General features: G+C 32.6%; 2 long non-coding RNA genes across 2 annotated transcripts in view; both read left to right on the top strand.

Annotated features, from left to right (window-relative positions):
• Positions 1–466: 466 nt before the first annotated feature.
• Positions 467–27,399, top strand: part of LOC127717513 (uncharacterized) — a 45,387-nt gene continuing 18,454 nt past the window's right edge. The window contains exons 1-3 of the long non-coding RNA XR_007989212.1: positions 467–650; positions 8,913–9,128; positions 10,220–10,295. This is a non-coding gene — a long non-coding RNA (uncharacterized LOC127717513). The remainder of the gene's footprint in view (positions 651–8,912; positions 9,129–10,219; positions 10,296–27,399) is intronic.
• On the top strand, positions 10,682–17,699 carry LOC127717514 (uncharacterized). The gene is made up of 2 exons (XR_007989213.1): positions 10,682–11,101; positions 16,518–17,699. It is a non-coding gene; the product is annotated as an uncharacterized LOC127717514 (long non-coding RNA).

Here is a 27,399-nt window from a genome sequence, read left to right as displayed (position 1 = left end):
GGCAGCAACCCAACAATGGGTTGTTCGATTCATCTGAAAATTTCAGAGCTGATAGATCTTGACCAACTGAAAAATTTTACCCCATGTCAGATTTGCTCTAAAAGCTTTAGTTTTTGAGATATAAGCCAAAAACTGCATTTGACCCCTATGTTCTATTTTTAGCCATGGCAGCCATGTTTGTCGATGGATCAAAACTTTGGATACAATTTATAAACTAGATACCCTAAGGAACATTTAGTTAAAGTTTGAAGGTATTTGGCACAGTAGTTTCAGAGGGGAAGATTTTTTAAATAGTTTACGACGACAACAGACGACGACGACAGAAGATGGATTACCAAAACAGGCTACTGATAGCTACTTAATGGAAAATCTGTGAGGTCCTGAAATAATAAATAACTGAAAAGATATATACATATATATATTGGGATTATTGTTAAACATGTTATTCCACATCTTTTTCAGCTCTTGAGATCTTATGTCCATCAAATGCTGTGGAAACTGAACTAGATCATTTGAAAGAGGAAGTCTCACATCAGAAGGATAAAACATTCTTGAATCTAAGAAAGTTGTTCAATGAACCAAAGTTAAGAGTTGGTTTGTTTCTTGTATGTTTCCTGCAAGTCGCTCAACAGTTGTCTGGAATTAACACAGTAGGTATTATTTTTACATTGACTGCATAAATGGAAAAAATTTGTGTACTACTGGCAAAATTTTACCAAATAAACCGATTTATAAAATTTTGGACTGAAAAATAAAATTGACAATTTTTAAACTAGTTTTTTAATAATTGTCACAATGTTTGATTGTAGTGAACATTTATCAATCACAATCCAGTTCATTAACTTTTGAACCGTTCAACTAGTGCTTTTCAAATATTCATATGTTAATTGTTACTGATGACAAATTGGCCGCAGAGTTCGATAATGACAATTTTCACTTTTGCCATTCAGAAGTGATGATCTGTTTAGTTAATAGATTAGAAAATGGGACTTTATAAGTCAAACAAGCTAAAAAAAAATTTCGAAATTAGCACTATTATATAAGGTATTCGAAAAATCAGGAATCAGAACATTATTTTGTCATCTGCTTGACCTAAATATATTTTTTCTCATAAAATTGGGGATCAGAATATTTTTTTAGGAAAAAACCATAACCCCCCTTTTGAAGTTAAATGGTGAATCCCTTAGTGTACTGATATGAATAGTAATATACTGGAATTGTTTGAAAAAAATATAGTTATTGATGCCAACGTAAATATTTTAATAAAAAAGACAGGAAATATGTCGGTGAAACAAAAAGTTCAAATCTAATTGAAATTAAAAGTGCCCATGAACTCCCTGATCATGCACGATTGATTCTATTCATAAAAAGTGTCCATGTAACAACTAAAAAGTGTCTGTGTAACACCCGTTAATGTACTGTTTTTCTATAGCTCTGCTGGGGGCAAAGTCGTACAAACAGCAAAAATGATCTATATATATGTCTATGTGAATGAAAATGTAAATCTATTCCTTTGATACAGGAGTTGTTGCCCCTAAATTAGAATTTCAACCCATTTTCTTTTTCATTTCTGCTAACTATATTGGATAGACAGAAACTTCATCCAGCAAAAATGATTTAATAGCAAGACAAGAATTTGTCTCACAAAGTTTCAGTTCATCACAAATAATCTTGTTGCATAATATGAATTATATGCAAAAATGCCAGGTGATGAACACAGGCTTCATGTTACTTTCAATATAAATTCAATCATTAATGATATAAAGCAGGAAAGACATTTCAGCATGTGCACTCTTGTTTTTAGTAAATATAATAGATGTTGAGACACTGTAAATGGTAAAACTGTTCAAAATAATAAGATTACAAATGGCTGAAATTGTAAACTGTCTCCTTATAAGAATTATTACCCCTGAAGACAATTTCAACAAATTTTAGCATTTTTTTGGAGAAACTGTAATAGAGAGAAACTATTAGAAAAAAAAAGAATTAGATATAATGCGTGATGGCCAAAATTGTCAAATGACCCTTTATAGGAGTGATTGCCATTGAAAAATGATTTTTACCCATTTTGGCATATTTTGGCAGAAACCATAATGAGGCACACCACTAATTCATCGCCCCATTGCTTTCTATGTTTAAATTCCTCAATTTCAAGCAGTCACAGCCCTTTTGTCTTAAGCTCAAATAAAGCGACAGCCATTGCATGTCAAAGCAACATTACGTGGTCTTGTACTGAAAAAAATCAACATACCTTTAATTGCATATATAACTTTTCTCATCACTTGGTGTCCTTCATCCTTAGTCGTCGTCCATCTTCGTACGTCATCTTTCAACCCTCTCTCATCTTGCAATAGTATTAAAACATTTGACTTTTCTACACTTTACACAAGTATTCCCCATTCCAAACTACCGGTAAAAGACAAATTGAAAGAGTTGGTATTACTTTGTTTCATTAAAAAGAATGGCGAATGTAGATACAAGTATCTTGTCTTGGGGAGGGATAAATCCTACTTTGTAAAGATTCATCTGATTCAAACAAAAAATTTTCTTAAACTGACATTATCAAGATGCTTGATTTCTTGATTGACAACATATTTGTTACGTTTGGAGGACGTGTTTTTCAACAGACTGTCAGAATTCCAAGGGGAACCAATTGTGCCCCTCTTCTTGCCGACTTGTTTCTTTGTTATTATAAGGCTGACTTCATACAGGAACTTCTTAGGAAGAAAGATAAGAAGTTAGCAATATCCTTTAACTCTACGTTCCGCTATATAGATGATGTTCTCTCACTAAATAATACAAAATTTGGTGACTATGTTGAAAGAATCTATCCCATCGAACTAGAGATAAAGGATACTACAGATACAGTTAAGTCTGCCTCATATCTTGACTTACATCTAGAAATTGACAATGAGGGTCGGTTGAAAACAAAACTTTACGACAAAAGAGATGATTTCAGCTTCCAAATTGTGAACTTTCCATTAATATTTCTATGTAGCAACATTCCAGCAGCGCCTGCATACGGAGTATATATCTCCCAATTGATACGATATTCCTGGGCTTGTGTTTCCTATCATGATTTCCTTGATAGAGGATTGCTGATCACAAGGAACCTATTAAACCAAGAGTTCCAAATGGTGAAGTTGAAATCATCCCTTCGTAAATTTTATGGACGCCATCACGAGTTGGTTGACCGTTATGGAATAACCGTTTCACAGATGATATCGGATATGTTCCTTATGTCGTAATTACAATACCCCCCCTTTTCACGAATGTGACTTACCGAATTAGACTATTTACCGGATTTGTAATAACATAAGCAACACGACGGGTGCCACATGTGGAGCAGGATCTGCTTACCCTTCTGGAGCACCTGAGAACACCCCCGGTTTTTGGTGGGGTTCGTGTTGCTTAGTCTTTGGTTTTCTATGTTGTGTCATCTGTACTATTGTTTGTCTGTTTGTCTTTTTTTTTTGGCCATGGCATTGTCAGTGTGTTTTTTGATCTATGAGTTTGACTGTCCCTCTGGTGTCTTTCGTCCCTCTTTCACTTTTACAAAAATCTTCTCCTCTGAAAGTACAAGGCCAAAGGAGTAAGTTCAGTAAGGGCCAAATTTGGCCCCGATTATTCAAGTTCAATGTTTCAGGATAAAATGTGTTTTAAGTTGATGAAAAGACATGTGAGAAAGTTATGTAGAACTATCGTTGCCAGAGTTTTATTTTTAAGCATTAATTTTGACATCCCAAATAGGTTAAAAATAGAGATTTTTGCGAAATGAGACAAAATCGTCCGGATTTCAACAAAATTAAGACCTAGGAAACATAGAGTGCAGGCGTCGACAAACAAAATATTCAAGTCAGATATGTAAAATGTCATAACAAACATAAGGCTTAAATATCTTTGTTGTCGACGCATGCTCTCTATGTTTCCTCTCCAAAAAATCAACGTAAATTTACCCTTTTTCATCGAATTTCATTATCGAACCTACTCCTTTACCAAACTTGGCCACAATCATCATTAGGGTATTTAGTTTTAAAAATGTGTCCAATGACCCCACCTGCCAACCAAGATGACCGACATGGCTAAAAATAAACCATAGGGGTAAAATGCAAGTTTTGTCTATTATTTTGAAAACCCCTATAAATAAAGAATATCTGAAAGCGGCAGAAATGTTCAAAATGTTGAGCTCTACCAATTGCTTATATGTGTCAAAACTGTTAGTATAAGTGTATGGATCTCTATTCAATTTTAGCACAAGGTTTCATACCACATTAGGAAGGTTGTGATTTATTTTGGGGTTATTGTTGTAGCTGTTTATGAATTAAGGGCCAAAAACAAGCATTTTTCATGTTTCAGGACAATAATTGGTGTATAAGATTATAGATTTCTATGAAATTTTACCACAAGGTTCCATACTTCAAAAGGAAAGTTTAGAATGATTTTTGAGGGTCTTGGCCCATACCGTTTAATAATCAGGGTTCGAATAGGAGCCTAAACAAATATTTTTCTGGTTTGCAGGCAATAACTTGAGTATAAGTGTATGGATCTCTATTCAATTTTAGCACAAGGTTCCATACCACAATAGGAAGGTTGTAATTTATTTTGGGGGTTATTATAATAGCTTTTTAGGAATTAGGGGCCAAAAAGGGCCTAGGAAAAACAATTATTTGTCTGGTTCATAGACAATAACTTGAGTATAACTGTATAGATAAGTATTAAATTTAAACACAAGGTTCCATTCCACAATAGGAAGGTTGGGATTTATTTTGGGGGTTATTATTGTTGCTGTTTAGTAATTAAGGACCACAAAGGGGTAAAAATCAAGCATTTTTCATGTTTCAGGACACTAATTTGTGTGTTAGAGTGGATTGTTATGAAATTTTACTACAAGGTTCCATACGTCAAAAGGAAAGTTGGGATTGATTTTAGGGATCATGGTCCAAACTGTTTTATAATAAGGGGATGAAAAGGGGCTAAAAAACTAGGATTTTCTGATTTCTGGACAATAACTTGAGTATAAGTCCATTTATTGCTTTTTAATTGTGCCACAAGGTGTTATACCATAAAATAAAGTTTGGGATTGATTTTAGCATTATACCATAAAATAAAGTTTGGGATTGATTTTAGGCATTATGACCCAATTGGTTTAGTTAAAAGGGGCCAAAACCAATACTTTGTATAAATTGCTTATTTTTTAGCAATTTCAATGGGGTTTAATTCAAAAGTCTTGAATTCTTTGGAGTCTTTAATATGCTGAATCTAATTGGGTATTTAATATTTGGATTTTAGGGTCTGTTTTTGTAGCGTCCAAAATTCAATTTGTTTGATTTCTTTAAAGATTAAATTATTGGTGTTCCTTGATATGCTGAATCTAATTGTGTATTTAGATTTTTTTTGATTTTGAGGTCTGTCTTAAAATTGGTCCACATTAAGGTCCAAAGGGTCCAAAATACAACTTTTTTTTATTTAAAAAAAAAATGAATCCTTAGGGTTCTTTGATATGAATTTATTTAATAAGTGTGTATTTAGATTTTTGATTTGGGGCATGGTCTGCCCACATTAAGGTCCAAAGGGTCCAAAATTAAACTTTTTTTTTTTGTTTGATTTATAAAAAAAAGAATGGTTGGGGTTCTTTGATATGCTGAATCTAAGCCTGTATTTAGATATTTAATTTTGGGCACAGTATTCAAGATGGTCCAAATTGGGGGCCAAAATTGAACATTGTTTGATTTCATCAAAAATTAAATTGTTTGTGTTATTTGATATGGTCAATCCAACAGTGTTTAAGATTTTTTTATTTTGCTTGGTTTTCAAAGTTGGTCCAAATTTGGGTCCCAAATTAAACTTTGTTTGATTTCTTAATAAATTAAATCATTGGTGTTCTTTAATGTGTGCAATCTAACAGTGTTTTAAATTTTTGATTTTGGGCCTGTTTTTCAAACTGGACCCCATAAAGGTCCAAAGTATCTAAAATAAAACTCAGTTTGATTGTAACAAAAAATGAAAAATGTGAGTATTTGATATGCTGAATCCTACCATGTATTTAGAATTTGAATATTGGGCCATAATTGGTAAATGTCTAATTATACCCCACGCAACGAGTTGCGAAGGGTATAATGTTTTTGACCCGTCCATCCGTCAGTCTGTCAGTCCTGTTTCTTGTCATCCCAACTCCTCTCAAACCACACAACAGATAATAAGGACATACTATGTAGTTGTGCATATCGACAGGAAATTACGATTCAATTCTTTTTCTAGGAGTTATGCCCCTTTGAACTTATTTACTTTAATGAACTACTGCAACAGTTTGTCATCGCAACTCCTCTCAAACCACACAACAGAATTTCATGAAACCATGAAAAAGGATAATAAGGACATATACTACGTAGATGTGCATATCAACAGGAAATAGATTCAATTTTTTTTTCCAGGAGTTACGCCCCTTTGAACTTATTTGCTTAATATACTACTGCAACCTTTTGTCATCGCAACTCCTCTCAAACCACACAACAGAATTTCATGAAACTGTGTAGATAATAAGGACATACTATGTAGATGTGCATATTGACAGGAAATTATGATTCAATTTTTTTTTCTGATACATTTTTTTTTCATACACTTATTTTATTTCTCCAATGACAATGTGGGGACGTGAGGTATGTGAGCGCTTTCACTAAGGTTCTTTCATTTTAGAATTATTTAAGAATTTATACCACATTCATTCTGTGTCAGAAACTATGCTATTATTACATATTTGCTCAGAATCTAAATTCAGAGATGTTAATGGACAATTAACAGAAATCTTAAGTTAATTCATAGTTGAAAATAGATAAAATATCATATCTAATTTTAGAGAACTATTTTTGTGGTTTACATCACTGGTTCATTTAAAATAAATGGGTTCATGGAAAATAAATTGGTTCACAGACAATAACTTTAGTATAAGTGTATGGTTGTGTAAGAAATTTTACCACAATAGGAGGGTTGGAATATTAAATAGTTAATCAAGCTCTACATTTATAGACTTATTGTAAACTAATAGAAATTTTAAATTGAGTCATAGTTTAAAATAGATTTGCTGATTCAGATATATTAATTGTGGTGATAATTGTGTATGCATTGTGTTTTATTTAAAGATTGTTAACATGTTTGAATATTTTCTTATGGTTTAAAATTCCCTTCGAAATTAAAATAGACCTTTGTCCATCTGTTGAAGTTGAAGTGTAGGTAAGTGAAGTTTTTAAATACAGTTGTGCCATACATTATGTTGTGTTACATCTTAATAAAAAAAAATGTTATTTTTAGATAGTAATCTATTTTTATTAAAGGATATATTTCATTACAATACATTGTGTAGATAAAGTTGCTGACATTAATAGATAAGTTGCAGATATTAGTTTATGACAAATGAAAGAAAAATATATTGGGAACTATTAATTATATATATAAAGTTTGATTACACTAAGTGTTTTTAAATAATTTTCACCTAACATCAAGATTACAAAACATGTGGTAATTATCAATCACACAATTATAATTGGAGTGACAGATTTATTTGAAAATTTTGTGTTTTTCCTAAGTGTTGTTGATGATTAACTCTGCAGGACAGTATAAATATAGTTTGAAATTTACTGCTCATTATTAGATATTTTGAAGATAATTACAAATAAGTTTTATAGATTTTTTAAAGACATTGTATTAATGATAAATGATAACTTGTAAAAAAAAATTCTTTTCTTTGGTAAATTGTTTGAAGAATTTTGTTGTAGGTTTGTTTGTTATTCTGTATAAACTAATTTTCTGAATGCTATATATATACATATATTTTTTTGATGAATCAAACTCCTTTAAAAACTAAGCTTATATTGTCTATTAATAAACATGTATTTAGATTTTTGATTTTGGGCCCAGTTTTCAAGATGGTCCAAATCGGGGTCCAAAATTAAACTGTGTTTGATTTCAACATAAATTGAAATTATGGGGTTCTTTGAAATGCTGAATCTAACCATGTATTTAGATTTTGGATTTTGGGCTCTTTTATCAAATTGGTCCACATTGAGGTCCAAAGGGTCCTAAATTAAACTTTTGTTTGATTTCATCAAAAATTGAATTCTTGGGGTTCTTTGATATGCTGATTCTAACCATATACTTAGATTTTGGATATTGGACCATAATAGATAAATGTCCAATTTCAAATTTTTCATTTCTTTGACCACAAACCTATGCTGTGTCAATTATTCAATCACAATCCAAATTCAGAGCTGTTTTAAGCTTAAATGTTGTGTCCATACTCGCCTCAACTGTTCAGGGTTTCGACCTCTGCGGCTGTATCAAGCTTGCCCCTAACAGAGCATTTTATTACACATATTTGCATTTTTTACAAAAACCATTATGTATTTAGACAAACTGTACACTGTAAAAATAAGGTTTACAGATAAGTCAACAAATCCAAATTGTCAGGTGACACCTTATATGATCAAGTTACTGTCCTTGCAAGGTGACTTTTAACCATTTTTGCATTTTTGCAGAAACTTTTATAGTGATAGAGACAAGTTGATATTCGATAGCAAGAATGTACAATAAGATCTAAAATTATGCCATTATGGCAGTTCAGTCAACCTACTCCTAGTAGGAGTTATTGCTCCTGAATGATCATTTTACCCATTTTTGAATTTTTTGCAGAAGATTTTTTAAGTATTGATAAATGGACTTAGTTTTTACAGCCAACATCACACTTTGACAACGACAGAAGCAAAAGTATGAAAAACACCCTTTACAAGTTTCTTTTTAAATTAGGGACTGCTCATTAATCAGCGGAAGGCTATAGCATGTATAGAAATCAGTTTGTCCATCACAAATAGTTTCTGCTCTCAACTTTCAAATGCCATAGAGTGGGGCAATTTATTTTTCAGGTAACTGCTTACTCAGGTTTTATATATCAAGGTTCAGGTGTAGAAATAGAACTTATCCATTGGATGGTTTTTGGAACAACACTGATAAATTTCATCATGACCACGTTTTCGTTGACTGTTATGCAGAACTATGGAAGGAGATCAGTTATGATAGAAAGTACAAAATTTATGGGAGTAGCATTTGCTGTACTATTCATTTCCAGTAATCTATGTCAGGTATTGTTTGATCACCTGGCCACATAGGCCATTGTCATATGTTATAAAGGAGTAGGATCGTTTAGGTTCTTAAATGGCCTAAAATTAGCTTAAATATCAATTTAGGATTTATTGACCAATATTACAATGAATCATAGTTAAAACATTGACTAGGTAGGAAATATTACTTTTTTATTGAAAATGTACGTATTTACATTCTTTTGGTGACGTCACACATAGCACACATATTGATTTTCCACAAAAATTAAAGAAAACAGAAAAATTTCGATTGTTTTTTGGACTGCATTCGTCCAAGAAAGATATTTTAACAAATTGTTTATTGTAACATTTTACAAATATGATTTGAATATTAAGCTTGTACAAGCCTATGCTTTATGTTTCCTAGGCTAAATTTGGTAGAAATCCAGAAGATTTTTTTCAATTTTCATCAAAATCTCGACCTTTGGCCTATTTAGGTCGTAAGTGATAAGGCTTTATAAGAAAAGCTACACAAAAAAGTGCTATTTCACTTTCTTACGTGTCTTTTCATCCACTTGAAACATTTTTTATCTTCAAACAATGGACTTAATATTTGAGGCCAAATAAGACCCTTACTGAATTTACTTCTTTATAATTAAACTGCTAAATATTCAAATATATTTCAGTACAAATCGTCTCAGTATGCTTTTTGTTGTTGCAGATCAAAAACATTCATTCAATCAGCAACTTGTAGTCAGTTTCAACCAGCTCCTATGTAATAAAAATAGTTTCCTCATTTTATTCAGACTATTTCATCATGTTGATGTAAAGATTGATAAGAATTTAGAACACAGGTATCAAGCATAAATGTATATAAAAAGTTTAACTTTAATATGAATTCATAATATAACTATTCAGGAAGAATTTTTCGCAATAATTTATTGGCCTGTATGTATAAACAATATTCCATAGTAGAGGACATAATTCCCTAATGAAATAGAATTCAAGTAATCATATTTATTTCATGGAGGCTTTTATTTGTTTTACAGGAATTATATGAACATTTTGAAATACTTTTTTTTATGTTAAATATGTTTAAAAATACAAAATTAAAATGAAGCATTTATTTTCAGAGTTTTCAAAACCTTTGTCCATACATTGCAATTGTATCAGTTTTTGTTTACATTGTCTGCTATTCCTTAGGATTAGGTAAGTAAAATTGTATGTTTTTTTAAAGGCAGTGCTTTAATGCCTTTCTAGTTGCCGGGTTAATTCTTCCTTCCGCGATATCCATTTTATCTACGTGGGGGGTCGTTAGGCTCCAAGTAGATCCGGAAATGTTGAATTCTCTCCTCTTCTTATTGCGATATAAAATGTTTTTTGTTTCATTTCATTTACATTGGGAAATAGAGAAACGATCATTGTGTTTTGTTAGTTTTAAAAACTTTAAATATATTTGTATTTTGCATTATAAGCAGTCAACCGATTGACAAACTAGAATTATTTGAAATCCGTGTGGAAAGAGCTCGGGTTAATTTCGAGTGTTATCTGCAATCTATATGTTTATAAATCATTTCAGTCGTTGATATAATAATTAGAGGTCGACTGAACATGAAGTATATTATACAATTTAAAGCGCATTTCTGTTTATGCACGTGAACCCGTCTAACGTTATTATTATTTCGCAGTTATACAAAGTAGCAAATTATCGTTCCTGAATAGGTGGCGCCGTGGTAGCCGATACTGTTCCTCAATTTCCGGTTTCTGCACTGTGCAACTATTTAGTTACATTTTTAATTAACGATGCCAAGTACTTGTTGTTGTGTACCTGGGTGTCATTTAAGAGGAGGACATGCATTTCCAAATGACTTAAAAAGAAGGAAAAGTTGGATCAACGCCATGGCCCATACGCAGATTGGACGAGAACACGATGAAATCGTAGAGTCCATCTCAATCAGCTGTTGTTTGCAAGGCACATTTTACTGAAAAAGACTACGTGCAGGAAACTATTCATGGTAAAACTCTATTTTCTTTTTGAAATATATAGTTATATATGTAATCGCCATGCGAATAAACCAAATTCTGTTTACAACCGCAATTATCGTTTTAGAATAAAAGGGGGTGGTTAATTCAAGACGTCATAATTTTTTGGATTACGATTCAATGTGATCTGTTTGAGATTTTTTGGTGATTGCTACAATTATAATGATTTCTTACAAGAGGTATATCATACTGAGAATGGATCTCCTGTAGTTGGTGATCGCAATACTGGTATACTAGTATTGTGCACAATACTGGTATAAAAATTTTGTACCAGTATTGTATTCCAGTATTGTACCAGTATTGTGTTTTTTTAAAATAAACAATACATATAGGTAATTAATCTTTTATTAAAGGTCACTGTCACATATATATGCATAATGATATTAACATAAGACATGACAATTTTATATGGAATGATTGTATGTTTAACTGATGATGCCATTGATGGTACACTGTGATTGTAATCAAAGAAAGTTTTAAATCTTCTGATGTTTTTTTCTTGAGGGAACCGTACTGTCTCAGCATTTTAACAAACTCTTTACTTTCTTCTATGTTTTCTTCCAGCTCTCTCTTTCCAAGTCTCAATAGTATATTTTAGTGAATTTTATATTGACATTAATGCTGTTATAGCTTCTGTATCATCAGCATTGGTATTGTTTATTTCTTCTTCAGATGGCATTTCTGCAATCCTCAATTCCTATATTGATATTTAAGTATTCAGTCTGTGGACTTTCTCTTACGCTTACTAGATTACAAGCTTGTTTAGATAGCACCTGTACGGCTCTCTTACTGTAGGAGTGCTTGTCTAGTATTAGTGTTTGAGTATTTGTACCAGTAGATATATCTGCTACAAATTGTATTGCCCATGGTTCTGAATCAACTGCTTTAACTACCCTTAACATTCATGTAGACCAACTAGTAAAAGTAGTTAATTTGATTATAATCAGATTCCCCTATTAGGCAACTTTTTATGTTAAATGGATATTGATATCTTTTATCGTGTTTATTGTGAAAGATTGATAAGAAAATAAAGACAAACAAATGCTTAGAATCTTAGTATACATGTATTTAAATATCTGTAAAAAATACGATGGCATACATGTACATGTAAATGCTGAATTTACAGTGTTATAGTGTAATAATTTGCTTGAATTTATTAAATAATAACTCAGATAATAAAGCTTTTATTTTATTTTATCTTAATTGAATTAAATAAAATATAGAAATATGATAAAATTTTTAGCAATTATTTATATAATTAACAATTGTTTGAATAAGATGATTTAAGGTAGCACTACAGTCTAACAATGATTTTTTGAAGATATTTTTTTTATCACATAATTTTGAATTAAGTTTTATTCTGCACTGTTTGTAAAAATCCCAAAGTCATTATCATATCACAACAGGGAGTAAATTGATAATGAACTTATGTAAATAAAAGCACATGGTAATTAATCTAAATATATAGGCATTTGGGAGGGGCTAATATGTCAATCATCTGTTGATACCAGTGTCCAGATGTTAATCCCTGACCACAAGATAAATATTGTGGTCTTATCTCATTGTATTGCAACAAAAGTAATTTATATAACATGTTTATAAACAGAGAAAAAGAAAAAGATATGAAAAGGAAAAAATCTAAAGGGAAGAAATCTACAAAAAATGAAAAAAAAATATGGAAAAGAGTGTGAAAGTATCTTTGAAAGCATCTGACTGCCTGTATAAATTTCTTCTATTTGGTCTTCTACATTTAAATACAGTTTTAGGCATTTTAACCAATTTTAAGTTTATGTGAAATTATTCAATTCCATAAAACTCAAAAATCATGTGGGAGCGTCTTTTTTTAAAGAAGTGGATGGTCTTGGATCTTTTTATGAACATGTCTTTTGATGCACAATTTGAATGTTCTAGCTAATTTCAGTAATAGTATATTTCTTTTTAAAATACAAATGAAAATTATTCTTTATAGTGAGAATAATGATGTTAAATATTGATTATATGCAGCTGGTCAATCCTGTTATTCTCTTATCTTAGACTGTCTGGACAGAGGCGGAGCTTTGTCTATATTTAATTACTACATCACAGATATTGGTCAAATCTGTGACGTCAAACTCCCGTCAAATGCCAAGTTAGTGTTGCACAGTGCCACACATAGTGCAAAATTTACAGCATTAGAGCATCAAAGAGACAAAGTGTGTGGTTCTATTGATAAAGTAATGGTGTCAGAACCCCCCTGGGGTGTTCCCAGTGGAATTTTTGTATTTATGTTGCATTTATAGGGGTTCTAAGGGGGAAATTCCGTTTTTATGTCATTTCTCAGAACAATTTTTCATGAGATTTGTTAGGAAAAAATGAAAATATAAACTTTATGGGTACCCCCTTTGGCTTGACTTTGATATATGTGATTAAAGGGAGTATTTTCTACAATACCGTGTCCCAGTTTTTGGATAATTTGTTTCTAAATGAATTTATAGGTCTCCAAAGATGAAAGGTGAAATGGGTTTTGGCACCCAGCAGTTAAATCAATATATCTTCTTACTGGAGGCATATATCAAAAATCTGAGACACGGTTTTGCAGCTTGTATATAGTTGATTAAAGGGATGAAAACAAATGTTTACTACCATTTGACCTGAATGTGCCATTTCCATCAAAGTTGGAAGACCACTTTTTTGGCAATTAATGAGCTATATTTTGAGATTTATCATACCAAAAATAAATTTATCTATGGATTAAGAAAGAGTAATATTTCAACTTTAAAATGAGTTAAAGATTTTAAAAATCCATTGAGTAGTTTTGGAGAAATTAATCTTTAAAGACTGTTGGTTGGAGTCAGAAAATTCTGACAGTAGTGCTACCTTAATTACAATAATCTTTTGTTTATTTGTACAAGTATAGTAATTATTTTTAACTGGTTGTTAATTGATTTCACAATTATGTATTAGATACTATACAAAGGTAACAAAGAAACAGGCCGGTAACAACCGTTGCCGGATAGTTTTTCTGCACGAGTAGTCAGGTCAAGGTCCGAGGCGATAGCCGAGGACCTTGACCTGACTACAAGTGCAGAAAAACTATACGGCAGGTTGTTTCCGGCCTGTTGTTTTGTTACTTTTGTTTTGTATCTGACTTGTACGACGTTTCAAGAAAGTAATAATACATTTTGCAAGACTAAACATTTGAGAAACTTAGATAGCCATAAAGCAGTAAATGTAAGTTATAGTATAAACACATTTTTTTTTCATTTCCCTTCAACCGAGAGTTTTTTTCAAGAAAAAAATCAGGAATCTAATAATTTGATAAAAAAGAACCATTTCAAGTAAAAGATGAATGTTGTACACATTTAAGACTTTTTTAAAATGCAACTTCGTAAAAAAGTAATATATTAAAGAAATATTTTAGTGGTAAGTAAGCTAACGTTTGATTTTTATGGATGAAACGGAAAGCGGGGAGGGGTGCCTAATTTAATTTAAAATAAACAGGCTGTGATCTTTATTTTGATGAAAAAATGCAGAATGTGCCATTCCATCCCCCCATTCCCCCTTTAAAAAATCGTAAAAATCGCACGTTTGTTGCCAAATACATGAATTCAATATTCAGTTGTGGGGGTCCCGGGGGTTGGAACACCCCTTTTTTTTTGGACGATCAATACATTTAAATGGGGAAATATAGTTTGGAACCCCCCCTGTTTTGTCCTGGATTGGGAACCCCCTTTTTTAAAATGGCTGGATCCGCAACTGATATATATGTATATATAAATTCAATAACAATATAAATGTATCAAAAGAATGAATTTCCTACTTCATTATTGAATGAAATGTTATGAAAAAATGGATTTTGTCTTAATATTATATATATTCAGGCATATACTTTGGTTTTTTTTAAATTCATGCTCGTCTCTAGATCTGCAAGTGTTGATCGGGATTAAACACGTGTTACTATATGATCCAATCGCAGCTTACCGTCCAAAATTGATGACATAAGTTGAATGATTTTCTTCTAGATTTGCTGCTTATTTGGACGTGTATTACACGAACACTTTATTTATAGGATCAATCGTGCATTGGTGAGTTGATAGGGATTTTATCTTTTGATAAGATTTGATTTTTATTTACTTATTTTCTGTCTTTTTTATTGAAATATGAACGTCGGTATCATCATTTCTTTACTTTTAGCATTGTCCAAAATACTATTCATGTCCATATATTGAAGAAAACATTTATTGACTGATTATTTTGATTCATAAATGGGGCGGTATGTTCTTTTCTGAGTATATTAACTATTTACTTTTCAACGCCATCACCCAAATATTTTTGTTTAAATTAGCACTATACGGTATTCGGAAAATCAGGAATCATGCAGAACATTAATTTGTCATCTGCTTGACCATAGTAATTTTTTTCTCATAAAATTTGGGATCAAAATATTTTTTTTTAGGAGAAAACTATACCCCCCCCCCTTTTTGAAGTTAAATGTCTAATCCCTTAGTGTACTGATATGAATAGTATTTTACTGAAAATGTTTGAAAAAAGATATTGATGCTAACTTAAATATTTTGTTTAATAAAAAGACAGGAAATATGTCGGTGAACCAAAAAGTTCAAATCTAATTGAAAGTTAAAGTGCCCATGAACTCACTGATCATGCACGAGTGAATCTATTCATAAAAAGTGTCCGTGTAACAACTAAAAAGAGTCCGTGTATCATCTAAAAAGAGTCCGTGTAACACCCGTTAATGTACTGTTTTTCTATAGCTCTGCGGGGGGCAAAGTCGTACAACCTCTATAATCTTTTTGAGTTCATTTAATCTCCCTTTGATCTTCAATATCTTTTTCATTATACACCTTAAAGTATAGTGAACAATACAACTACAATACTGGTATATCAGTAATGTACCAGTATTGCTGTTTTTAAAAAAAAAGTTACAATACTGGTACAAAATGTTTATACCAGTATTGTGGACAATACTGGTATACCAGTATTGCGATCACCAACTACAGGAGATCCCTGAGAATTATTTTAGCAGTAATTATGCTAATGTAGTAATGACAGGAATGCATAAGCTATGCCTCATAGACTTTCTTGAAAAATATCAATGACAATGTTAACAGGAACAAAACAATGACATGCTCTCACCTATATTATAGTTAATTAGGTATAAACAATGTACGTTTGTTGCATAAGTCTCTCATTGTTTGTCCTTTGGATTTACCTGAGACTACTATAACAGTCTCAGGATTTACATAACATACATTGAATCAGGCAAACATAGTTTTATCCAGATTGTAATGAATAAATCTAGTTAATATTTCGCCAGGTAATACAAAGTATACATTGCTAATGGAAGTTCATTTAATTATCAAAAAACTAATGTTTTATAACCTTTTTCAGGGTGCAAACCCACCATTCAGAGACTTAAGTCTACTGCCATTCCCAGCCTATTTTCCTGGACCAAGCAAGAGACTGAATCGTCCGCAAAAAGAAAAATCAGGGCAGTTTCCTGTGAAAACAAAAGAACCAAACTTGATGAATATTGTAGTAGAAATCTAGAGGAAAGTTTTGATTGTAAAGTTGGTTATCCTGAAGAAGTCATTCATACTGCAGAAAGGATTTATGACTGTCCACCACCAACTGCCGAGCTAATGTTGAGCTTCACAGATGGAATTATGCAAACACCATCAATGCCTATGTTTTCAGCAGAGAATTTTGAAATGAAGACATGTGACACAGCCATGCATTTTTATACCGGTTTAGAGTTGTATACTAAATTTTTATTTGTTTTGACCACACTTGGTCCAGCAGCACATTGTTTGAGATACATATATTTTCAAATTGATAGGGTGTCAGTTGAAAATCAGTTTTTTTATGACTTTGATGAAATTGAGGCATTATACAACCAACTTTGAACTTTCTAGATTCTAGATTGAATCTAGTATTAAGAATATTGTGTATACATGGATTGTTTTTATGTCTAAACAGTGGTGTGAGGCTAACACTTGGCCATCTAGTGGTTTAGTCAGGTATTTTTCACCATCCAACTTCAAATTAAAGTTTCCTACAACTTGGATTATTATTGACAGCACAGAATATCCCGTGATAAAACCTAAAGCTCCTAGAGCTCAGGCAACCTTTTCATCATATGAAAACAGAAACACTGAAAATACTTGTATGTTCGACACCTGGTGGTTTAGTCAACGATGTCTCTAATGCATATGTTGGTTCTACCAGTGACTATGAAATAGTTGAAAGATGTAGAATAGTTCAATTATGTGATCCAGGTGACAGTGTGATGGCAGACAAAGGTTTAAATGTGCAAGATTTGTTTGCTAACTTTTTTCAAAAAAAGAAACAGAATTAGTTCCAAAACTCTTATACGGGATAGAAAAGTCTCCAATTAACATGTGCACATAGAGCGAATTATTGGACTTGGCAAAACATACAAAATTCTAATAAATCCTATGAATGGAACTGAAACAAAACTTTCATCTGAAATAACATTTAGTTGTACTATGTTGTGTAATTTTAGAACTTGTATTGTGCCAAAGGATGCATAAATAAAAGTGACGCAATGAATTTTGTTCTGATATATATATATTTATAATTACATGCACATGTAAATTGTAATGCATATAAAAATAAGGAGATGTGGTATGATATTCAGTGAGTTTATCGAACTAAAGTGCATAAGAAATGGGTTTAAGCAGTTACAGGTGTTACTGTCACCGTACAATCTCCAACAATGAGAAAAACTTGTACCATGTAAAACATTTCAGAGATCTTACCACTAAGTTTTGTTGTCTCACCTTGACTTTGGTGAATTGTTTATATCTGTTGATGTAAATATAAAAAAGAAGATGTGGTATGATTGCCAATGAGACAACTCTCCACAAGAGACCAAATGACACAGAAATTAACAGCTATAGGTCACAGTACGGCCTTCAACAATGAACAAAGCCCATACCGCACAGTCAGCTATAAAAGGCCCCGAAATGACAATGTAAAACAATTTAAACAAGAAAACTAACGGCCTAATTTATGTACAAAAAATGAACGAATATAACAAATATGCAACACATAAACAAACAACAACCACTGAATTACAGGCTCCTGACTTGGGACAGGCACGCCACATACATGTACATACAGAATGTGTCGGGGTTAAACATGTTAGCGGGATCCCAACCCTCCCCCTAACCTGGGACAGTGGTGTAACAGTACAATATAAGAACGAACTATAAAAATCAGTTGAAAGAGGCTTAACTCATCAGATGGATAAATACAAATACAAGTGGACGTGGTCGGGTAGTTGTAAATCCAAACAACAAAAAGACACTAAGTACAGATCTGAGAGTACTCAAAGTTACTGACAGCTAGTTCAAAGCCACTAACAACTGATAAAAAAATCTTGCATCTAAGACTAAATTATCAATCCGTAAGCTCCCTTTAGAATTTTATAAATTTTAGATTTTACATTTCTGAGTTATGGGGTTTTATTCATTAAAAAAGGGGGGATTTTCCAGTTTTTGTCGAGCCTGCGACTTTTGTCGCAGAAAGCTCGACATAGGGATAGTGATGTGGCGGCGGCGTTAGCTAACTTCTTAAAAGCTTTATATTTTAGAAGGTGGAAGACCTAGATGCTTCATACTTTGTATATGGATGCCTCATGTTACGAAGTTTCCGTCAGCCACATGTCCAATGTCCTTGACCTCATTTTCATGGTTCAGTGACTACTTGAAAAAAAAGTTAACATTTTTTGTAATGTTAAATTCTCTCTTATTATAAGTAGTAGGATAACTATATTTGGTATGTGCGTACCTTGCCTCATGCCCGTCAGACAGTTTTCACTTGACCTCGACCTCATTTCATGGATCAGTGAACAAGGTTAAGTTTTGGTGGTCAAGTCCATATCTCAGATACTATAAGCAATAGGTCAAGTATATATTTGGTGTATGGAAGGACTGTAAGGCGTACATGTCTAACTGGCAGGTGTCATCTGACCTTGACCTCATTTTCATGGTTCAGTGGTTATAGTTAAGTTTTTGTGTTTTGGTCTGTTTTCTTATACTGTATGCAATAGGTCTACTATATTTGGTGTATGGAATGATTGTAAGGTGTACATGTCTAGCTGGCAGGTCTCATTTGACCTTGACCTCATTTTCATGGTTCAGTGGTCAAAGTTAAGATTTTGAGTTTTGGTCTTTTTTTCTAATACTATATGCAATAGGTCAACTATATTTGGTGTATAGAAATATTTTATGATCTATATGTCAGTCGTGCAGGTTTTATTTGACCTTGACCTCATTTTCACAGTTCAGTGCTCAGTGTTAAGTTTTTGTGTTTTGGTCTGTTTTTCTTAAACTATAAGCAATAGGTCAACTATATTTGTTGTATGGAAGAATTGTTAGCTGTACATGTCTGCCTGGCATGGTTCATCTGACCTTGACCTCATTTTCATGGTTCATTGGTCAATGTTTAGTTTTCTTGGTTAATGTTAAGTTTATGTGACAGTTGTAATAAAGCTTTATATTAAGGACTATCAACATGATATCAGTGATTAGTAAAGAAGGCGAGACATTTCAGTGTGTGCACTCTTGTTGGACAACAACTCAAAAATGCTTTAAGCAGTTCGCATGAAACTTTGGTGAATTATTTATAGCTATTGATGTAATCTCCCTATAGATTTTCATAAATTTCAAATATGACATTGAGAAGAAATTGAACTTTATTTGTTTATAGTCTGGCAACAGATTTATTAAGTATTGCGCAACAGCACAGTGTATTGCACAACAGCAAGAAATCTTTAATTGAATATAAATTCAATTCATATAACCGATTTCAAGTTCTTTGACTACATTTATTCAGAAACTATAATATGTCAAATATTTAATTACAATCCAAATTCAGACCTGTATCAAGCTTGAATATTGTGTCCATTTTTGCCCCAACTGTTCAGGGTTGGACCTCTGCGGGTGTATCCAGCTGCGCTCAGCGAATCAGTTTATTTCTTAATTAAGAACTCCTTTTTTCATTCATAAATTACTTTAAACTTGGAAATATAATTTTGCTTGGAGTTATAGTTTCTTAAAAAAGTATTGTCATTGAAAGAGTTGACATGTTGCAATGTACAGTTATTCTACATAGTTCTATGGTACCAAATCAAAAGTTTATATAAAAGAAAGAAGTCAAAGGTTTCCCATCATAGTTAAGTTACATACATTTTTTTTGTACCTGAGGTCGTTGAATATAGATCATTATATAAATAAGGAGATGTGTTATGATTGCCAATGAAACAACTATCATCCATACTTAACAGTAACAAACCACATTTGCAGAGTTGAATAAAATACAGTTGATAACATTTACTTATTACTAAAAAGAAAATGCCTAACTATTTTAAACAGTATTTGAATATCAATTATATGGTCATTTTTATAAACTTCCTGTTACAAAACTTTGAATTTTTCGAAAAACTAAGGATTTTCTTATCCAAGAATAGATTACCTTAGCCGTATTTGGCACAACTTTTTGGAATTTTGGGTCCTCAATGCTCTTCAACTTTGTACTTGTTTGGCTTTATAACCATTTTGATCTGAGCGTCACTGATGAGTCTTATGTAGACAAAACGCGCGTCTGGCGTATTAAATTATAATCCTGGTACCTTTGATAACTAATTTGACTATAAACAGAGATAAAAAAAGGTACAAACTGGATATAATGCACTAGTTCATAAACAAGTGAGAACAATCACCTTCATATAGTGCTCAGAATATGACATTCATAAGTACACTGTACTATGCAAGATAATGATATAACTGGACTAAAAATACACACAACCTATAATTAACTGCCTTTACAGCGCTTTCACGCTTTGATTAAATGTTGTTTTGAATGTGCATTTTGTAGTTTATATTCATGATATCAGCCACAAGTCATAGACATTTTTACCAAGTATTTTTATACGACCGCAAAAAAATTGCGTTCGTATATTGCTTTCATGTCGTCGTCGTCTTCATCCGAAGACATTTGGTTTCCGGACAATAACTTTAGTATAAGTGAATGGATCTCTATGAAGTTTAACCACAAGGTTCAATAGCACAAAAGGAAGGTTGGGATTGATTTTGGGGGCTATGGTCCCAATTCCCTAGGAATTAGGGGTCAAAAAGGGGCCAAGAAAGGCATTTTTCTATTTTCCGGACAATAACTTGTGTATAATTAGTGTATGGATCTCTATGAAATTGTACCACAAGGTTCCATACCACAAAAGGAAGGTTGAGATTGACTTTTGGGGTTATGGCCCAAACTGTTCAGGAATTAGGGGCAAAAAAGGGTGGAAAAAAAGGTTTTTCTAGTTAATGGACAATTTCTTATAATAAGTATTAGTCTATGGATCTCTATGAAATTAAAACACAAGGTTCCATACCACAAAGGGAAGGTTGGGTTTGACTTTGGGGGTTATGGCTCAAACCATTCAGGAATAAGGGCAAAAAGGGGTGGAGGAACAAGGTTTTTCTGGTTTCTGGACAAATACTTTAAGTATTAGTCAATGGATCTCTATCAAATTGTACCACAAGGTTCCATACCACACACAGAAGGGTGGGGTCTATTTTTTGGGTTGTGGCTGTAATCGTTAAGAAACTAATGGCCAAATAGGGGCCAAAAACAAAACTTTTCTAATAATGGCTAAGCTTGGGCCGGTATCATATATAGTTCCTATGCATAGCTGTAACTTTGTCAATAAGTTCAATATTTGAGTAATTATGGTATCAAATGAAAGCTGAAGGACCTGGGATCACTGTAGAACCTTGATGAAAGTTTCTTTTAAAAAAAGTTCATAGGAAGATACCAAGACCTTGTTGATATATATTCTGTATCAACTTCACAAATCAAACATGACTGTCTTGAAGTATAGATTCTAGATACTGATGTTGTTTATCATCTTAAGTACGTGTTGTAATGTTCTTTTTATTTCTCTTTGTAAATTTTTAACCCTGTCTGTTCAGTCCATTTTTGGTAATATGCCTTTGCCATGGCTAGCTATTTATACATCCTGGCATTGTGTAATTGTGCTATGATCATTTTTATGCCCCTGCCGTAGTTGTGGGGGCATTGAGTTTTACCCTTGTCCCTCTGTACGTACGTACGTCCCAAAATTGGTTTCTGTTCTCTAACTTGAGTTTGCCTCAACCAAATGTTATGAAACTTATACACAATGCTTATTACCACAAAACACAGATCAAGTATGAATTTTGGTGGCGTCACTTTAACCGTTCTAGAGTTATGCCCCTTTATAAATGGAAAAATTGCAAAATTTTTAGTTTCCGTTCTCTTACTTAAGTTTGCCTCAACCAAATTTTATGAAACTTATACACAATGCTTATTACCACAAAACACAGATCAAGTTTGAATTTTGGTGGCATCACTTTAACCGTTTTAGAATTATGCCCCTTTATAAATGGAAAAATTGCAAAATGTTTAGTTTCTGTTCTCTAACTTAAGTTTGCCTCAACCAAATTTTATGAAACTTATACACAATGCTTATTACTACAAAACACAGATCAAGTTTGAATTGTGGTGGCGTCACTTAATCTGTTCTAGAGTTATGCCCCTTTATGAATTTTAAAAAATTTCAAAATTTTTATTTTCCTCAAATATCAAGTAATTTTTAAAATTGGAGTTATCTTCCTTTGTCCATGATTATAGTTGAATCAATACAAACAATGCTTTATACAATGCAATGTTTAATTTTGACTTCCACTGATAAAACACAGATCAAGTTGAATTTGGGTAGTGTCACTTTAACCATTATTGAGTTATGCCCCTTTATAAATCGAAAGATTGCAAAATGTTTAGTTTCCATTCTGTAACTTAAGTTTGCCCCAACCAAACAATATGAAACCTATACACAATATTCATTACCACAAAACTAAGATCAAGTACAAATTTTTTGTTTTCGTTTTCTAACTTTAGTTTGCCTCAACCAAATGTTATGAAACTATAAAAATTGCTGAATTTTTCGTTTCCGTTCTCTAACTTTAGTTTGTCTCAACCAAATGTTATAGAAACTTACACACAAACATTCTAGAGTTATGCGTGTTTAAAAATAGAAAAATTGCTGAATTTTTAGTTTCTGTTCTCTACTTAAGTTAGCCTCAACCAAATGTTATGAGACTTACACACAATGCTTATTACCACAAAACTCAGATCAAGTTCAAATTTGGGTAGCGTCACTTTTACCAATATTCTTCAGTTATGTCCCTTTATAACTATATGATATGCAAGCGGGGGCATCATCTGTGTCCACATGTGGTCACTATCCACATTTATTGTATTCTTGTCTTTCATTTTTGCTTATGTGCTTTGTCTATAGTGTTTCTAAATGCCATTTTGTTTTTCTTTGTTTAAATAGTTATTTGTTTTTATAGTGATTAAGATTATGTTGACTGCTGCACCTCAATTTTTGACATTTTTATGCCCCACCTACGATAGTGGAGGGCATTATGTTTTTCGGTCTGTGCGTCCGTCTGTCCATCCGTATGTTCGTCGTACCGGCCGTCCATTCGTCCATCAGTACACATGTTCCCATGATATCATCTTTATAATTTTAATGCCAAATTAGAGTTTTGACTCCAATATCACGGTTCACTGAACATAGAAAATGATAGTATGAGTGGTTTGTCCGTGTTCTATGGACACATTCTTGTTACCGATTACGTCTTTTTGTTTTGCTCACACATCATGCACATAGTTGTCAATATAATGGAATTCTATATGTCTGTCATACAAGTGAGAGGTTTAGCTAGTTACAAAACCAGGTTTAATTAATCCACCATTTTTCTACATAAGGAAATGCCTGTACCAAGTAAGAAATATAACAGTTATTTTACATTCTTTTGATGTGATTGATCTTTTGATTTTGTCATTTGATAAAGGACTTTCCGTTTTCAATTTTCCTTGGAGTTTCGGTATTTTTGTTATTATCCTTTTTTTTTTAATAATGAAAAAAAAATATGAAATAATAATATAGGAGGGCACATTAGCCCTGTTGTTCAGATCAGAAGTATCTGTTTTTGTAATACCAAACTTCCCCGAACCAGTGTGCTCTAATATGCAATTAAAGGTATGTTGATTTTTTCAGCACAAATCAGGACAAGTATAAAAACAAGAGGATGTGGTATGATTGCAAATGAGACAACTCTCCACCAGAGACCAAATGACATAGAAGTTTACAACTATAGGTCAGTGTATGGCCTTCAACAATGAGCAAAACTCGTACCGCTAAGTCAGCTATAAAGGGCCCCCAAAATTGCTCAAAGTACTTTCTGATAAGCAGTCAATTGTAGTCTTACATTTGACATCAGTTGCTGTACTAAATAGAAGAGAAGGGATATTTGAATTGTTACTACATTTGAGTTTACCCTCCTAAGTATAAAATTAGTGTAATTGTTTAATTCTCGTTATATTGAATTGAATTAAACATGTTAAAGTAAAACAAGGATAATTGGTTTGATTCATAATGAGACAACAATCCAACATTTAAGTACACACGAAGTGGATGTAACAACTATAGGTTACAGTAAGGCCTTCAACAATGAGCAAAAACCTTAAGTCACATTTAAAAGGCCTCACATGACAAAACATGAAGCATATCAAACAAAAAACCCAACAGCCATATTTATGACAAAACAATAGGTGAAAACAAAATATGAAAGAAAGCAAACAATGACAACCACTGAATTAAAGGCTCCCATAGAAAAATTGGTGTGGTTAATTAGGTTTGTGATTGATCAACCATCCCCTTGCCTGGGTCAGTGATAGAACAGCATAACATAAGAACAAACTGTGAAAATCAGTTTCAAATGACTTGCATTTGACTGACATCAGATTGTCACAAAGCACAAAAAGAAATAATATTAAGACAAAAGACGCATAGTACTGATCTAAGATTGGAAGCTAGTTCAATGGTTATAACACTTAACAAGTAAATCATGTTTTGCCAGAGTATAATATCAAAACATGCATATCAAACGGTGTGTAAAGATGTCATCTTGTTTACATTGGTTGCAAAATGTAGTTCTGTCAATGTCGTATATGGAAAAATAAATAACTTCAAGAACCACCACCGGAAGCCCTCTCGACCAATCATATAAATGTATTCCCTAATATGCAAATCATATAAGAATTTGTATCTGCTTTTCCTTAACCCCATATTAGAATTTAATGATTTTTGTTCATAATTGTAACCATTATATAATGTAAGTGTGCACTTCTTTTTTGTTTTGTGTTATTTTATCAATTTATTTTTGGTTTGCCTAAGAAAACCTTGGGCATTGCCAATGTTTGGGGTTGGAAGAGTGTTGTGCACCTCCTATTTTGCATTTCATCCAAATTTTTTTTACTGGTTTCCTTTTAGCAAATTATACACTTTGATATTACTTCTTGTGGGGTGGGAGTATCCTTTTGTGAGCTTAAAAATGCTTGCAGTACCTCTGGTCAATATTATTCATAATATTTTCTTTTGTATGAAAATCAATGTTATTGCTTCAAAACCAAAATAAGAAATAAAACCATACAATCACCTTTTATTACTTTATTATTGCTGGGAAAAAAGGGGGAAAATGAAGAAATGTTCTTTTAAATTGGCTGGGTTGTTTAATATAGTTGATTTATTAGTTAGCTCATAGTGGAGTTTCATATGGGTGTTTAGGGAAAAATTGGCAACCTGTTTTATGTTATCAAATCCTCTTACAGTTTTCAACCCACCTATCTGAAAATTGGCAGTGAGATTGCACACATATTGAAGTTTTGCACTTGCTATTTTTACAAAATTGTTTAAGTTTGTTTTCCTTCAGTAATTTTTCATCAAAATGTTCAAAAGTTTGTACTAATTTTGTGTATTCAAATCTTTCTACATTTTTCAATCCAGGTCCCTTAAACTTCCTGCAAAGATTAAACATATATTGAAGTTCTGCACCAGCTATTGTGACATTGCTTCAAGAATATTTTTTTCGTTTTTTTGGGCTTGGAAACTTAGTAATTTTTCAGCAAAATTGACAATAGAGGTACCAATATTGTGTAATCAACCTCTTCTAAAGTTTTTAAGTCAGATCAGCAAAACTCCTAAGTAAGTGCACAACTATTAAAACTATATGGATCTCCCATGATGAAGTTTGTTTAAAGATTTTCCTCCCAATTTTAACATTTTGTGTTTCCATTTATTTTAATGTTCATTATTAACCACTCGTCATTGGTTAAGAAACATTCTGTGCAACCCAATCATTTCAGTTTTTAAAATTCTTTTAATTAACTTGAACCAAAAGGAAATGCGAGTTTTCTCATTGGTAAGTGTCTCTTGTCATTGTCTGTTAACTTTCACAAAAATCTATTCTTCTAAAACTCAAGGAGCTAATTATTTGAACCAAACTTGACCAAAATCATCTTTGGTGTATCTAGTTTTAAAATGCCTCCAATGATCCCTCCTGCCAACCAGCATGCTCGCTAAAGCTAAAAATACAACATTTCAGATAACACGCAAGTGTTGTTCATTATCTTAATATTTTGGAAACTATAGTATAGAGAGACTGTATATATGGAAGATTGAACCCCCTTGAAATTGAAACCGAGGTCAAAATTGTTATTTTACTTTTTTGAATAGCTATGACAATTTGGAAATCTGAGGTCTATACTGCTCGACTCTATAGACGGGGGTTCAATTTTCCATGGCTGAGTAAAAATATTTTAATGCCCCCGCTGTAGCGGAGGGGGCATTAACCCATACAGAAAAAATGATAGGATGGCCAACTGCATTGCTCAACTGGCCGCCAGTTGAACAAACAGTTGAGGGCCAGTTGAGGGCTAGCTGGCCATCAGTTGAGCAAATAGTTGAGGGCCAGTTGAGGGCTACCTGGATTTTTGCCATGCAAAGTAGGTAGCCCTCAACTATCAAATGCTCAACTTTATGCAAATTAGTTGAGCAAGGTTGAGAAAATATCATAGTTGAGGGCTAGGTGTCCAACAGTTGAGCAATTAGAGTTGAGGGCTACCTGGCCAACAGTTGAGGACCAGGTCATTAAAAGTTGAGGGCTAGCTAGGTGGCCAATAGTTGAGGTCCAGGTCATTAAAAGTTGAGGGCTAGGTGGCCAATAGTTTAGGGCAAGGTCTTTAAAGGTTGAGAATTACATGTATCTGGTCATTGCAAACTGATGACTACACATTGTAGAAAAAATAAATTTAAATTGTGTATTTTATAGGGCCAAAATACTGCTGAAAGATCTTA

Source organism: Mytilus californianus, unplaced genomic scaffold, assembly GCF_021869535.1.
Source record: "Mytilus californianus isolate M0D057914Y unplaced genomic scaffold, xbMytCali1.0.p SCAF_10, whole genome shotgun sequence".
Classification (NCBI taxonomy): Eukaryota; Metazoa; Mollusca; class Bivalvia; order Mytilida; family Mytilidae; genus Mytilus; species Mytilus californianus.
Note: the sequence above shows the minus strand (reverse complement) of the source record. Positions and strands in the feature narration are given on the sequence as shown.